Genomic DNA, 15,007 nt, shown 5'->3' with positions numbered 1-15,007 from the left:
AAACTGAGGAAGGGATAGAAATTAAAAGATCCTAAAGGGGAAGAGTGTGTGAAAGACAAAAGAAAGTAGGAAGAAAAGTGAGTTGGAAGGAAAGGATCTAAAGATGAAGCTTGCGGAGTTGGAAGGAGCTGACTTGTTCCCTGAGGATAGCTGCTGACCATCAGTTTGCCTCATGAGTGTTCACTGTAAACCACAGTAGCAAGTTGCACCTCTCCATTACTAGTAAAACCATGATCTGTGCAGTATTTGTAGTGCTCAAGTTAAAGTACATCCACAATCCTGCTGTTCGGGAGAGTTACCAAACACTTTCCAAAGTTTTACTTCTCCCCATTTGTTTAATTTCTCGTGATTTATTTCTCTCCTTCCCACTTCTATTTTTTTCTTCTACCAATTCTTCTAGGTAGGCTCATATATGCCTTATAAGGTCTTTGTGCTGTCAGACTAGGTGACTGACAGACAAATTGTATCTGGTGGGTTCCAAACTGTCCTTCCCATCTCATTCCACCATCTAGCTCCTCCTCATGATGGCTAGCCATGAGTGCTGTTGACCATCATCAGTCTTGGTTCAGCAGATTCACTGAGGTGGTAGCTACACTTGAGCACCTGTTGTTCACAGACCTCTCCATGACTTCTCCTCAAAGTCCCCCTTTGGTGTCCAGGGAGGTTTGGCTTGTCAGATTGACTACTTGATGATGATGACTCTCTTCCTTCTCCCTGTCCTTTAGTCTGTGCCTTCCACAGCAATTCTGACGCCTGTGTAAGGTCTGATTCCTATGTGACAAGGGATTAGATCACTTACAGTACCCCTGCTCGCCAGACTCATAAATCCTCTAATTCAAATGTGGAGTTGTGTCCACACTTTATCTGCCTCTCTGAGGTACAGCCAACTCTTAGTGGTGAGCACTGCTAAATTTTCTTACCTTGTTGACATAGGAATACATTTTTAGAAGACACATAAGCCTTTTATAAAAATATTCTGTGGTGTTTGTGCCAGAGTTACTTGATTTTGTAATACAGCTTTCTTATTGTTTCACAAATTATTGCCACAAGAACTAGAAGGAAAGTTTTGCTTTCAAGTGGTTCCCACAGGGTTGTGGTTTATTAGTCTGCTGCTAGAACTTTGAAGTCCTATATAACGACATAAAAAAGATTACTAACTATGTAATATTGAAGTTGGCATTTAGGAACAACCTTTGTTATGGAGAATACTCCCAATCCGAGTGAGTTTTGTGTAATCCGTCCCTTCGAACTACATGTCGTTTAACATGTACTTAAACTTTATAGATTTTAACACATAAAAATAGTGACACATGATTTTGAAGTTTCATTTTATGGACATGAGTTTTTTGGACTTTAACATCTTGAGAGTATTTCAAATTATGAGCTAAGAATGTGACTTTGGCATTATCTGGCCAATTTGAGGAGGCCATTTCATGTGTTTGAGTAAACTCAGGTTTTTGTTTTTTGTGGGTTTTTTTTTTTTTTTTTTTGGAGTAGTAGAAATCTTTTTTTCCCTGAGAATATCTTGGGTAAGTGTTTGTTAGTGAAACTTAACGTGTACCATTGAATGCCAAAATGGCCATACGTTTCATAAACCTCACAGTAGTCTGAAACATTAAAAGAGTGGTATTTCTCTGCTCAAAGTATTCTTTATTTTTTTTTTAAAGATTTTATTTATTCATGAGAGACAGAGAGAGGCAGAGGGAGAAGCAGGCTCCCAAGGAGCAGGGAGCCTGATGCGGGACTCGATCCCAGGACCCTGGGATCATGACCTGAGCCGAAGGCAGACGCTTAACCATCTGAGCCACCCAGGCGCCCTCAAAGTATTCTTTAGATTCAACATCATATCATTATCCAGAGCTTTTGACTTATATTTATGCCAGAATAGTTCAAATGACCAACTCTCACGTACATAAAAAAAAATAAAAGCTATGCTACCTATATGTAATAAGAGACACAAAGAGAAATGATATATTTGTTATGTGTACCCGTATGATAGATACCATTGTATGAAGGCAGTCATTAGCTACTAAAAGTAGGCAGGAAATGAAAGAGATTCAGCCCTTGAAGGGAATCAACCGTGGGTAAGATCCTCATTTACATACGGTGCCACTTAATTTATTGTCTGCCCTCTCTAGATCTACTTTTTACTGTCTTGCTATGTCCCATGGGCGTCCTTCTTTGCCAAGAACATTTTAGTTTCCTCAGTGGACAGTGCTGAAGGGACACTGGGGGGGAAGGCGTTTCTCTTCCTGGTTCTGGTATGCTTGCATTCCTGCTGGTTCCACAGCTGCCATTAGCATGCTTGTGTGCAGCATTGAGTGGTATTGATTCTCTAGCAAGTTTCTGATGGTAGTTGTGGCCCTCCATTCCATGCCTGCCAGCTCTTGTTTGCTGACACCCTAGTGGAGGTTTTCCTTTTGTCCAGTCCCAGTGTGTGGTTTTGTGCCTGCCAGCCTTACTTCCCTGGCCCAGCAGTAGACTCCAGCTTGGTGGTCCCCATGTGCAGTACCCTGTTGATCAGCCTTAGGTCCCTTGCCATCTAGTTTTAGCCCATGTTTTCTGACATCCCAGCCTTGGCTTGCTGATGGTGCACCATCTCTGGCCCAGGTCAGGTTGCTAAACTTCTTGACCATCCAGTGGGCTGCAGCCAGATGTTTTTAAATGAGTTTGAATTTCAGCCTTGGAGAGTGGGGGCCCCTTTCTATGTTTGTTCCTTCCTTGGGTTTATTTCCTCAGATTTTTAAAAGAGTTTTATTAATTGTTAGTAAACTATCATATACAGTTAATAATAGTTTATATTAAACCTTTCCTGTTCAAGTTATGTGTAGTGTACAAGTCCTTATTGAAGAGTGAACAATACAGTTTTTGTTGTCCCTGCGGCAACTTCTCCATCCCCGTAGTGTCAAGGAAGAAAGCTAAAACTTTTGTCCTGAGAAGCTAGAGCTTGAACATGGGGTTCCCAGAGCATTTGGGAATTGAGGAAATTTAGAATGGACACAGAGGAGGGGGCAGAACCATATGTGCATATAACAGCTTAAAGCCTTTGCTGACTCCAGAACTCTGCATACATGGGACAGTATTCCAAGGGACCTAGGGGGGGAAATGAACTGGAAGACTGAAAGATGACCAGACACTTAGGCAGGTGCTCACCCCAGAGGAGACAGAGTTGGAGCTTGCAGTCCTGTCATGTTAAAGAGAGTTAGTGAATACCTTTGGATTTTTATTAATACTCCAGAGGGACCACATCTTAGGAGTAGAGACTGCTTACCAGGCAACAATCGCCACCCTTCAGAGGAAGAGGAAACAATCTACAGTCTGTAACACGGGTCTACAGTGCCCACTCTATAGTTCAAAATTACTCTGTTCAGAAAAAAAAAAAGTAAAGGTGATTAAATTAAGAGAATCAGTCAATTAGGAAAAGACCGACATGTTGGAAACAGTAGTATAGGATTTCAAAATAATGTTGAAAAAAAAATGTTGAATCTACAAGAAAACCTTGACATAATGCATGAGATCTGATGAATTTCAAGACAAATAGAGAAAATGTAAAAAAGAATACAGGGAAAACTGAGGACTGAAAAACATCCAGGATAAAATTAGATTGAAATCTATTGGCTGTGGTCAACAGTGAACTTGAGAATAGATTGTCTTCTATGATACTGGGGTGAAAGCTGCCAGTCTTGTTATGGCCTGGGTACATACCTGGAAACTAGTACTTCTATTTTACTCTGTAACTCAGAGCAGTTAGAAGCTAGCCAATATATTTAAGGAGAGGCAAAACAGACCTCCCTCCCCTAAGAATTTGTGGCTGTTAATCTATCACAATCATCCTGTTCTAAGAATAAGAAATGGGGAAGACAGTGGACTTTCTGCTGGTTTTAACAACTTATGCGTTGTCTAGTCAGTTGCTATACTCCTTGGAGTCTTTGTATTCTTGTCCATGAAAGGGGAAAATATAGTCTGGGCTGGGTTGAGAAGTAAACATCTAAAAGTAATATACAGTTAATGAAAGCTATGTATTATGTGCAGTTCCATTGTTCGTTGGTTTGATTGCTTCAGTCCCTAAAGTTCACATGTAGATGTGGTTAATTACATAAGCTTTTTTTCTTTGTTCCATAATTTTGAGATAGATTTGGAAGTAATGTGAAGTTTTTTCTGTGAAACTTTTTTTCTGGTTGCAGTTATATTTTAATATTGAAAATAGATAAAGGTATAGAAGTTGTTGAGCCAGCCATTGTAACTGGGGTCAGAAATTTTGATCTGAGACTATGTATTATGTAATATAATCATACAGAGGCAGTAGTAGTGCCTTGAGGACATCAGTGAACACAAATCTTTGTACTGTACCACTAAATGAACTTGGACCTCGAGCCAGATACCTACTCAAGCCACTCTTCCAGTGGGTATTCTCTTTGCTGGGCTTGCCTGCCCTGCCACTCTGGCATCCTAATACACCTTTCTTATTCAAGCCTATTTGCCCAGTGATGGAAGGAGTCAGAAACAATGATGACATTGGGAGTCGAAAATGCCCTACTTCTGTTTCTATGTCCTTGAATAATAACGGGCATAGTTTTTAGTTTTTCTGGGCCTAATAATTCAAATATTAAGGATTTGGACTAGATGTCTAAATTTTTTTTTTTTTTTTTTTGGCTCTGATTTTACAGTTCAGAAACTGTTAAAGGACTGGGGATGGCAATGATTATCTATTAAGAAAAACTGAGTAGAGATCGAAAAGATACCCAGTGGTCATTTGGTTGGTGACTTAAGCCTAAGCTAGTATAAAGTATTAATACAGCCCAAACACACTGAACTGATGGAATGATGCAAAGTATATGAGAAGTCATAGTAGTAGAGACATTTGCCAGGTGAATCATGACAAGGATATTCCAAATTGTTAGAGAATAAACCGTTGCTTTAAAATAGATTTCCCACTTTATTGAGACCATTAATTTCAAAAGATTTCAGTGACAGAAATACTGGCTTGTTAATAAAGCTCTAGTAATAACTGATATTTTAGCTTACAGAATTAAAACAGATTTAGCCACATATTTCTATTCAATGTTAGATTTCTTAAAACAGCAATTAAATATTAAAATGCATTATTAATTGAACAAAAGAAGTAAATCCCTGTTGCTTGATTTAGAGCCACTTGCCCTTTTCTTTGGATTGCAGTTCTCATTTGGGTGTCTGTTGTGTCTAAGCTTCTGTTTTTCTGCAGCATGCATTTTCATTTGTTCTTTACTGCTCGATTAGTTGGGAGTTTGTATAGAGTGGGGATTGACCAAGGAGAAGTGTACATGTGTTTTTAAGATAGTTAGAGACAGTCACTTGAAACTGACTGAAAATGTCCTCTTCTGCCTCACCCTACAATACACTTAATTGGTTAAATTAATATGGCATTGCCCATTCATACGGAAGGAAAGGGAAACTGCTAGTTCACAGAGTACACACTTTATGGAAGGCAGAATAAATAGTATGTGATATAGTCCTATTTTCTAATTAAGGTACTTGCACAGGGTCGAAATATGTTAAATGGCAAACCCAAGATCCAAATTGTGGCATCACTACAATACTGGTTACGTTTCCTGAAATTGATAATTACAACAATGTCATGCTTTATTCTAATACATCCTACTTATAAAAAGTATAATTACTTATACAAATATGTTTTCAATAAGATTAGCAACACAGAATGAAAAGACTGGAGTATTTCCTTAGCAAGTTAGCTGGAAGTATATTCAGCAGTTCAGTTTTTATTAGCATATTGTCTGTCTTTTTATCTCTGGTTTTCATCTTTTTGGTTTAACTTAGTGGGTTAGTTCTGATGTTGAGTATGCTTTAAATACGCATGCCTTAGGGGAATAAGTGTATTTGAAATGGAAGAAAATAGGATGACTAACTCCATTATTTTCTGATAGAGTTCAGTGAAGGAGGTTCAGGAAACACCCTATTTGTGTTTAATACTAAATTCCTTTCTTGGGAACACACCTTTTTCTTAACCATAGTAGTCTGCAGGGTAATGAGAAAAATGCAAGGAATAAATGTTTTATTATCTAATTCTGAGAATAACTAAAACTTCTAAGATGCTTTGGTCATCTTAGAATAACTAAAACGTCTAAGATGCTTTTCTTTTTCCTTAAGGTAATCAGAAGTTTCTTTATAAGTTAAAAAATGTCCAAAGCCTTCCTTAATCTGATGAAGATAGGTTACACCATTGGTGCAGTCTGTGTGTTCCTTACCACAAAATATTAAATGGTATTAAGAGTATAAGGAAGTTATATATTTTTCCCTTTCATTAGAAGTAGGCTAGTCTACTTACTGCATACCTGATTTTGATGGATTTTGGAATGCATAAATGCCCTTTGTTTTCAACCCTACTCCAAATCATGTCACATCATGTCCTGGTGGTCTATAAAGTAGTATAATATTATGTGAAAAAAATCAAAATGTAGCACTCAATATACAGTTCAGTAAATTTTATTTTTCAATTAACAATAATCGCGCCTCAGATAAACCTCATTGGCTACGATACTGCCACTGCGCAAAGCTTCAGTAAATTTTACTTTTTATAGTCACCATGTTTATTCATTCAGGTGAAATTATTAACTTTTAGTTCTAAAAGGAACATCTTTCCTTGCATAATTTTTCAAGAGGATTTGTAACTATCAAATTGTATAATTAAAATGTCCTCTTATTTTCTGTAAGACATTGTAAATGTTTAATTTACTAAAAAAATTTATTCTCATCCAATGTAAATGATAAACAGTGTAATTATATTACCCCCCCCCCCCCCCCCCCCCGCCTCGTGCAGCTGCTTGTGTCTTGACTCTATTTTCTGGAAGATAAAACAGTGATATCGTTTAAAGTGGTATTAAGGTTTGGTGGTACTCTGTTTAGTTTGCGCCCAGGTAAAGTAAATCCTGACAGAGCAGGAAGAAAAACAAATCAGGAGACCCCAATTAAGTTCTCAGTTTCTCTTCTGAAATTGACATCGTAAATGCTAGACTAGAAACAGGATAAGGGTATATTTGTTAATGCTTGTTAATACACTGAAGCCAACTATGAGAAGGGGGACTATCACAGTAAAAAAAAATCCACAAACTTTGAAATTATGCTGTTGGGATTTGAATATTAGTTCTTACTCTGCCAATCTGTTTCCTTACCTCATTTTCTTAATGATTAAATAGATACTACTTGAAGCCCTATCTCAAAGGGAACTTGGGATGAGCTAACCCATGTGAAATTTTCTAGTACAGTACTTCATACTAGAAGTGATTGTCTGTTGTTGTGAGGTGCAGAGATTCCCAAGACTCCTAGCACGAAACAACAATCAATTATTTTTGCTTGCCTGTCTGCAGATTGGCTGGGTGTTGGTTGATCTAGGCTGGGCTTGACTGGGTTGTTGTTATGTCTGGTGTTCTATATGTGGTTCCCTGCTTGAGGGCTGTGCTCAGGTTTGCTCTATGTGTGTTTCTTGAGTCCAGGCTGAAGGGGCAGCAGCTACCTTGGAGAATTTCTTAGAGCAATGGCAGAAATTAGAAGAGAAGTGGAAAGATGTGATTCTTCAAAAGCAATAGGCATGCATCTATCACAGTGCCACTTCCACTCCCATCTCATTGGACAAGGGAAGCCATGTGACCAGTCCCCACATGAGTGCAGTGGGCAGGTACACTTCACACTTGAGATGGTTGCAAAGGCATGTGTATATCCTTCTACTACAAGGACATGAAAAAATTAAGACCACTACTTACATCTTCATTAGTCAACAAATACTAGATGTTGCTTCTGCTTTTCTTTTAAAAGTTATTTTTAACTTCTTTACTTTTTCTTCTTACCATGAACTTTTTGGCTTGAACAAAATAGGTACTGAACCTGTAACATTCTTGTGGTATTAGCAGCTTTACAAGTCTGACTAATCACATATCTTTTTTTCTGCTGACACAAGTGCTTTTTCTTATACTCTGGCCTAATTTCATCCTTTAGATCACAGCTTAAAAGTCAACTCCTTATGAAGCCTTCCTGTGTTTTCTCCTTATTTTCTGATTCCCTTTTTAATTTCCTTTGTAGTACTTATTTGATCTGTAATAATTTGGTTTGTGTACTTGTTTGTTACCTTTATTCCCTGAAAATAAGGGACTTTGTCTTGTTCATTGTGTTTGCTTCAGAGACCTTGGTTGGTTTTGATAACCGACCGTTAGGGCCACTTTTTACTTCCTGTGCTTTAAATTCTTTTTACATTTCAAATTCACCAATGAATAGTGAGCCTCCAAAACCTTAGGCTCCCATACTTGATCCCAAAACATCAGAAACATTGACCTCTGCATGCGTGCTTTCTACCTGTGACCTTGCTATGTAGTCCTGGGTGTGCTGTATCATTTCCAAGTCTTGTAAGTGATAAAGTTTTATCTCCTCCTCCCCCCCGCCCCGCCCCAAGTTTCCTGATGGCTGTTGCTGAAGGGTGTCTTGGAATCCTACTAAGAATTGCCAGGGTTGGTCTGGTCATAACATTGATTTGGAGACAGGAGATGCCTGTGGGAGGCTTCCTGGGGTCCATGTGAGTGCCCATGGATATTTGTAGCTGATAGCATTCCTATCAGTAGGTAGAGACTGGCACAAAAGAGTAAGAAGAATAAAATTGGAAAAAGGATAGAACAAGTTTCTTTTTAGTTGAAATAAAGTATTACTCTGTCTCATGTTGGTATGGTAGTTTACGACAAGTGTTTATTAAACAACACTCAGAACACTTAAATTGTACAATGGATTTTGAAGAAGCATTTTTAGAGGGAAGTGAATTTAGCAACACTTTAACAAAACCTTTATATCTTGGTGCAGAGGATTCAAGGAAATGTTTAGGGTTCTGTAAGGAAATAACCTAAGTAAATGCTGTCTCCAGAAGCAGATTGCTTATACTATTAGAAAGTAGATTTCTGATATATAAAATGGGCTAATTCTACATGCTTTATAAATCTCAAAGGGCTGAGAATGACATTATAGTTCCCATACTGGTGACCATGAGAGTTGAGTGCTGCCTACAAATGTGTGGGTCTCTCCTATATTTTCCTTTAACAACAAAGGTTTCAGCAATACTGGGTTCTCTGTACTCTTTTGTGCTATATTGTCATACAAATGACATGTTCATACACTGTATACCCTTCAATACTCATTGATAATTACTGCTCTTCCTAAATCAGATAAAAGGGTACAATGTAGTTGTTTGTTGTATTAAGTTCTGTATGTAGTTACTTTTACTGGTTGCTGTCTGTTACTTCACTTTAGCCTCGAAGACTCCCTTTGGTGTTTCTTCTGGACCATGCTGGCTGGTAAAACATTCTATTGCTGTTTGCTTACATGGAATGTTGTACTTCATTTATGAAGGATTATTTTGTTGGATATAAAATTCTTGGTTGACAGTCTTTTTTCTTTTAGTGCTTAGAATATGTTCTGCCACTCCTTAAGGGAGTTCATCAGACATGGTTTCCTTTGGTTCATGAAACATGTTTAAAATAACTTGAGTCTTTATCTAGTAAGTCAGAAGTCTAGTCTTTCTCAGGACAGTTGTATGATTTTTTTCTTTACGTATGCTCTTGTTTCTTGGCATATCTGCTAATTTTTGTTGAAAACTGGCCATTTTTAATAATATGGCAATTTTGGAAATTCGAACCCATCCCCCTAGAGTTTGCTGTTGAAAATACTTGTTTCTACTATTGATTTATTAAATGACTTAACCTGAATTATGTAGTATGTATATTCTTCACTGGCTACATATGACATAGTAGAGAAGTCTCTGCTAGGATAGTTCACTGGTCACTTAACGAGAAGAGATTTCCTTAAGTATCTGGAACAAACCATGTTTCCTGCTTTGCCTAGTGTCTGTGTGTGTAGGGGCACACTGGCTGTGCTCAGGGAAGCAGTTCACAACTCTGGCTTGGTTCTCACTTTCTGCTTGTGAAGCACTAGATCAGTCAGAAGAGCGAGCATAGGACCTTCTCATGTCTTTTGTTGGCATGTGGGCAACCCTATGCATGCTCATGGTCTTTACTAGATCCCTAGGAATAGCATTTGAGCTTTTCAAAGCCTTGTATGGATATCTCATTCTTCAGCTTTTCCTTTTAATGGTTCAGGTTAGCTTATTGTTTGCCTCAGTTGTTACCACATGAGGCAGCTGCTGCAATAAGCAATTACTGTTGATACTTTTTAGTACATTCCCAGGGAAACATTCACTGGAAGTCTCTGACTTAAGTCAAATAAAAACAGACCTTGGAACTTAGGTTTTGCATGTAGCTTGTAGACAGGTGAAGGGGTAAAACTCTGGCAGCTACCTGGGGATTAGAATTTGGAGAAGCTTCAGTTTTGTTCTGCCTTATCCAGTGGCTGCTACGCTTCTGTTTTTCACTGTGGATGTAGCGTATTGGCTTTCAAGATGGCAGTCATGGTCAGAAGAGGCTGTTGGCGGGGGGTGGGGGCGGTTTGGGGAGAACAGGGTAAGTTAAAATGGCACAATATTCACTGTTTTTTTTTCTTTACCAAGATTCAACATTAGCTACTGGAACAAACATTCCATAGACTGTCACATGGCTTTGATTAATTTTCAGAGTTCTGAAAAAGTTAATTTTCATAATATCTGTCAATGTTCTTGTTGCTTTTATGGAAAAAAGAATTACAGTGCCCTCAACAAGTAACTATATTTACTTGATTTAGTGCCCTCAATAAATAACAGTATTACTTGATTGTTTACGTGACTGTTGTCTCAGATGTCTGAGTTTAGGATTGTCAAGGCAAATATGCAAGAGCCAAATATGCCAACGTTGATTATTGACCATATACTATTTACTTGCCATATCCATCATGTTACTTATTAACTATATTTTGATACTAAATACACATTGTTTAAATGTCTTTTCCTTTAAGTTGGAACTATATTTCTCTAAAATGTACATTTGTGCTTACTTTTGCCTTTTAATTATCATTAAGTACATATGATTTGCCTGATTCAAGGGGGTGGGGACTTTGAGTGTATTCTGTAGAAAAAGAGTGAGTGAAAATGCTGAACTTGGAAGGGTTAAATCATAATTGTCTAACCTGTGTTCCATGGAATATTCTTTAAGGTAAGTTCTTGGGGAAAGGCTTCATGATAAAATATATTTGGGAAGTAATAGACATAATATCACCAACTTGAATATTTAAAAATGGATATTAGTAACCAAAGACACGAAGTTGCTAAAGTTTAAGGTAGCATTTCCTAAACTTAATTGCATAAGGAGCATTTTCTGCTAGCAATACCCTGAGAAATAAGTACATTTCTGCACAAGAAACCAGTACACCTCTGGACAATTTTATTCACTTACTTTAACTTTATATTTCAAATAAAGTTACGGGGAAGATATGCATAGGTGATTAGTGGTGACAAGTTGAGATAAAAGCAATCTTAACATACTTTGCTGGAGAATATAAATGTACTTAGTTATGCTAAGCTGTATCATTAACCATACTTTTTATAAATGAGTTAATAAATTGACAAAATAAAATTTTTATTGGTGCTATAGAACTTTAAGAATACAGTGAATTAGTTCTTAATGCTTTGCACAGTTCCAGACAAATGGCAATTTTTAATGTGTGTGTATGTGTAATGATTTGGTGCATTTTATTGTCTTTAAGATAATATGATTTCATAGAACTTATCACTTGGAAGAAAGAAAGCTACAGGAAACTGAAATAGAATTTTGAGCTCCTGATTTTTGGGGATGGACCATTTCTAGGTTTGTAAATTCAGGGAAAGCTATTGAAACCCTTTGAAACAGGCAAGAACATTTTCTGGTCTAATCTGTTTGAAAATGCCACAGAGTTTAATGCAGTATCCCTTATACTTGTGGCTTACATCATGGTTTCTAGATACCTGACCTTTCTATGTCTTTTTGTGATTGTAACCAAATGGGAATTAAATTTTATTTAGGCCTTTGTTTTTAATAACTGAAGAGATTCTTTTAGAAAAATACATAATTTTAGGCTTAATCTGACTATAAAATCCCTGGCTTTTGTGTTTGTGCATGTATACATGTGTGCAGGATTTTCAGTAGGTTTGCATTCTATGCAGTTTACAAATGAGAAGACTAGGCACAGTGTGAAGCAGTACCTCTAAGGAGTTAATTTTCCACTTATGTGTAATACCTTCAAATTGAAGTAAATGTATTGTCTTTTTCAATTAAATATTGAGTATATACAATCTGAGGATCTAATATTCTGAAAGCAGTTTTAGATTAAATATTTGGTAGAATGCATGAATTTTTATTTTTTTTAAAGATTTTATTTATTTGACTGAGAGAGATACTGCAAGAGAGGGAACACAAGCAGGGGGAGTGGGAGAGGGAGAAGCAGGCTTCCCGCCGAGCAGGGAGCCCAATATGGGGCTGGATCCCAGGACACCAGGATCATGACCTGAGCCAAAGGCAGTCGCTCAATGACTGAGCCACCCAGGCGCCCCTAGAATGCATGAATTTTTAAAGAATATCAACCCCTCTCAAGGTCATCCAAAAAATAGAAATCTTCCAAACACATTTATGAAATCAGAATTACCCTGACAGGGAAACCAGACAAAGATGCCACAAGAAAATAAAATTATAGGCCAGTATCTCTGATGGACATAATGCAAAAGTCCTAAACAAAATATTAGCAAACTGCATGCAACAACACATTGAAAGGATTATTCACCACAGTCATGGGGGGTTTATTCCAGTGATGGAAGAATGGGTCACCATCTATGAATGACTCCATGTGATGTATCACATTAACAAAATGGAGTATAAAAATCATGATCAACCTCTATTTTTGATAAGAAAGGAGGACTTATAGAGGACATGTATTTCAACATAATAAAGGTCATAGATGACAGGCCCACATAAACCACCATACTCAGTGATGAAAAGCTGAAAGCCTTTCCTCTAAGATCAGAAACAAGACAAGGATGCTCACTATCCCCACTTGTATGCAATGTAGTTTTGGAAGTTCTAGCCAGAGCAATTAGGCAAAAAAAAAGGGGTGACATCCAACTGGAAAGGAAGAAAATAACTCACTATTTGCAGATCACGTGGTATAGGTAATAAACCTTAGAGTCCACCAAAAACTATTAGAATGAATAAATTCAATAGTTACATAATATAAAATCAAAACACAGAAACTTGTTTCTATACACTAACAGAAAAATCTACACACTAAAAACAATTGCATCAAAGAGAATAAAATATGTAGGAACAATTTAACCAATGAGGTGAAATACTTACATATTGAAAACTAGGATAATAAGAGAAGAGATTGAAAACATAAATGGAAAGATTTTTCTGCTGATGGATTAGAAGAATCAATACTTAGAATGTCCATACTGAAAGCAATCTACAGATTCTGTGCAATTCCTATCAAGTTTCCAATGGTGTTTTTCACAGAAATAGAAAAAATCATCCTAAAATTTGTACAGAACCACAAAAGACCATGAATAGCCAAAGAGGTCTTGAGAAAGAACAAATGTGGAGTCATTATGCTTTTAATTGCAAACTACATTAACAAGCTATAGTAACTAAAACACTATGTTATCAGCATAAACACATAGTATCAATGAAACAGAACCCAGAAATACAAAGATGCATATGGTCACTTTATGACGTCAGGCACATAAGGGAAAAGGACAGTCTTTCCAATAAATGGTGTTGGTGACACTAGGCAACCATATGCATAAGGAGAGAACTTGACCACTATCTTGTACCATACACAAAATGGACTAAACACTTGAGCATAGGATCTGAAACCATAAAACTACAAGCCAATCTAGGCAGTAGGCTCCTTGACGTTGATCTTGGCAATGATTTTTTTTGAATCTGACCCCCAAAACAAGAACAAACACAGTGAGACTACATCAAACTGAAAAGCTTCTATACCCTGAGGGGACAAAACGAAATCAAAATACAGCCTACTGAATGGGAGGACGTATTTACAAATCATGTGTCTGGGTAATATCAAAATTTATATCAAAAATATACAAAGGACCCCTAAAATTCAATAGAAAAGTATCTAAAAAATGGGCAATCTGAATACATTTTCCAAGAAGACCTGCAGCTGGCCCATAGGTACATGAAAAGATGCTCAACATCTCTAATCAGGGAAATGCAAATCAGAACCACAATGAGCTATCGTTTCACACCAGTCAGAATGACTAGTACCAAAGAGTCAAGAAATAACAAATGTGGGCAAGGATGTGGAGAAAACGGAATCCTCCTGCACTGTTGATGGAATGTAAATTGGTGCAGCCACATTGGAAAACCATATGGAGGTTGCTCAATTAAAGAAATACCATGATTTAGCACTTCCGCTTCTGGGTATTGATCACACACAAAGGAAAACCTTCAAAAAGATATCTGCACTCCTGTGTTCATTGCAGCATTATTTACAATAGCCAATATATGGAAACAACCAAAGTGCCTATAGATGGTGAATAAAGAAAATCTCCTTTGTGGAGTCTTAAAAACAAAACTCAAGTTCATGGTTACAGAGAAGAGATGGGTGGTTGCCAGAGGTAGGAGGTGAGGGGTGGGTGGGAGAAATGAGTGAAGGGGGTCAAAAGGTTAAAAAAAAAACAAAAACAAAAAAACCTAACAACCAAATTACTGTTTTCTCAAAACATAGCAGGGAGGATTTCATCAACAAAATATAGGTAGAGAGTTACGTATTTATGATTTTAAAAACCAACAACTTAAGAATTGTCTGCAAGAGTATTACTACTTAATCTAGGTGTAGTGCTTTAGTGCTTCTCACAGAATTTGAAGCAAGACTGGTCATACTCTGAATATAGTCTATTTAGATTTTCTGCATTTAACCGTAGTATTGGCACAATGTAATATGCAGGATATATAAATCCTTCAGTTAAAAGTTAGGCAGGGTTCTAGAATCTCTCAGGAGACTGAATAAAGTTAAAAAAGGGGGGGCATTAAAAAAAACCCTCAAAATATCCTGGATGAATTGG

The 15,007-nt window shown here is 37.2% G+C and overlaps 1 protein-coding gene and 1 pseudogene across 1 annotated transcript in view; one reads left to right on the top strand and one right to left on the bottom strand.

Annotated features, from left to right (window-relative positions):
- The window catches only part of CRPPA (CDP-L-ribitol pyrophosphorylase A), a 294,956-nt gene that overhangs the window by 53,495 nt on the left and 226,454 nt on the right, over positions 1–15,007 (top strand). The gene's annotated exons all lie outside the window — the stretch shown is intronic.
- On the bottom strand, positions 6,425–6,552 carry LOC113912124 (annotated as a pseudogene).

This window comes from Zalophus californianus, chromosome 12, assembly GCF_009762305.2.
Source record: "Zalophus californianus isolate mZalCal1 chromosome 12, mZalCal1.pri.v2, whole genome shotgun sequence".
In the NCBI taxonomy this organism is placed as follows: Eukaryota; Metazoa; Chordata; class Mammalia; order Carnivora; family Otariidae; genus Zalophus; species Zalophus californianus.
The sequence above is the reverse complement of the archived record's forward strand: the minus strand, read 5'-3'. Positions and strand labels throughout refer to the sequence as shown.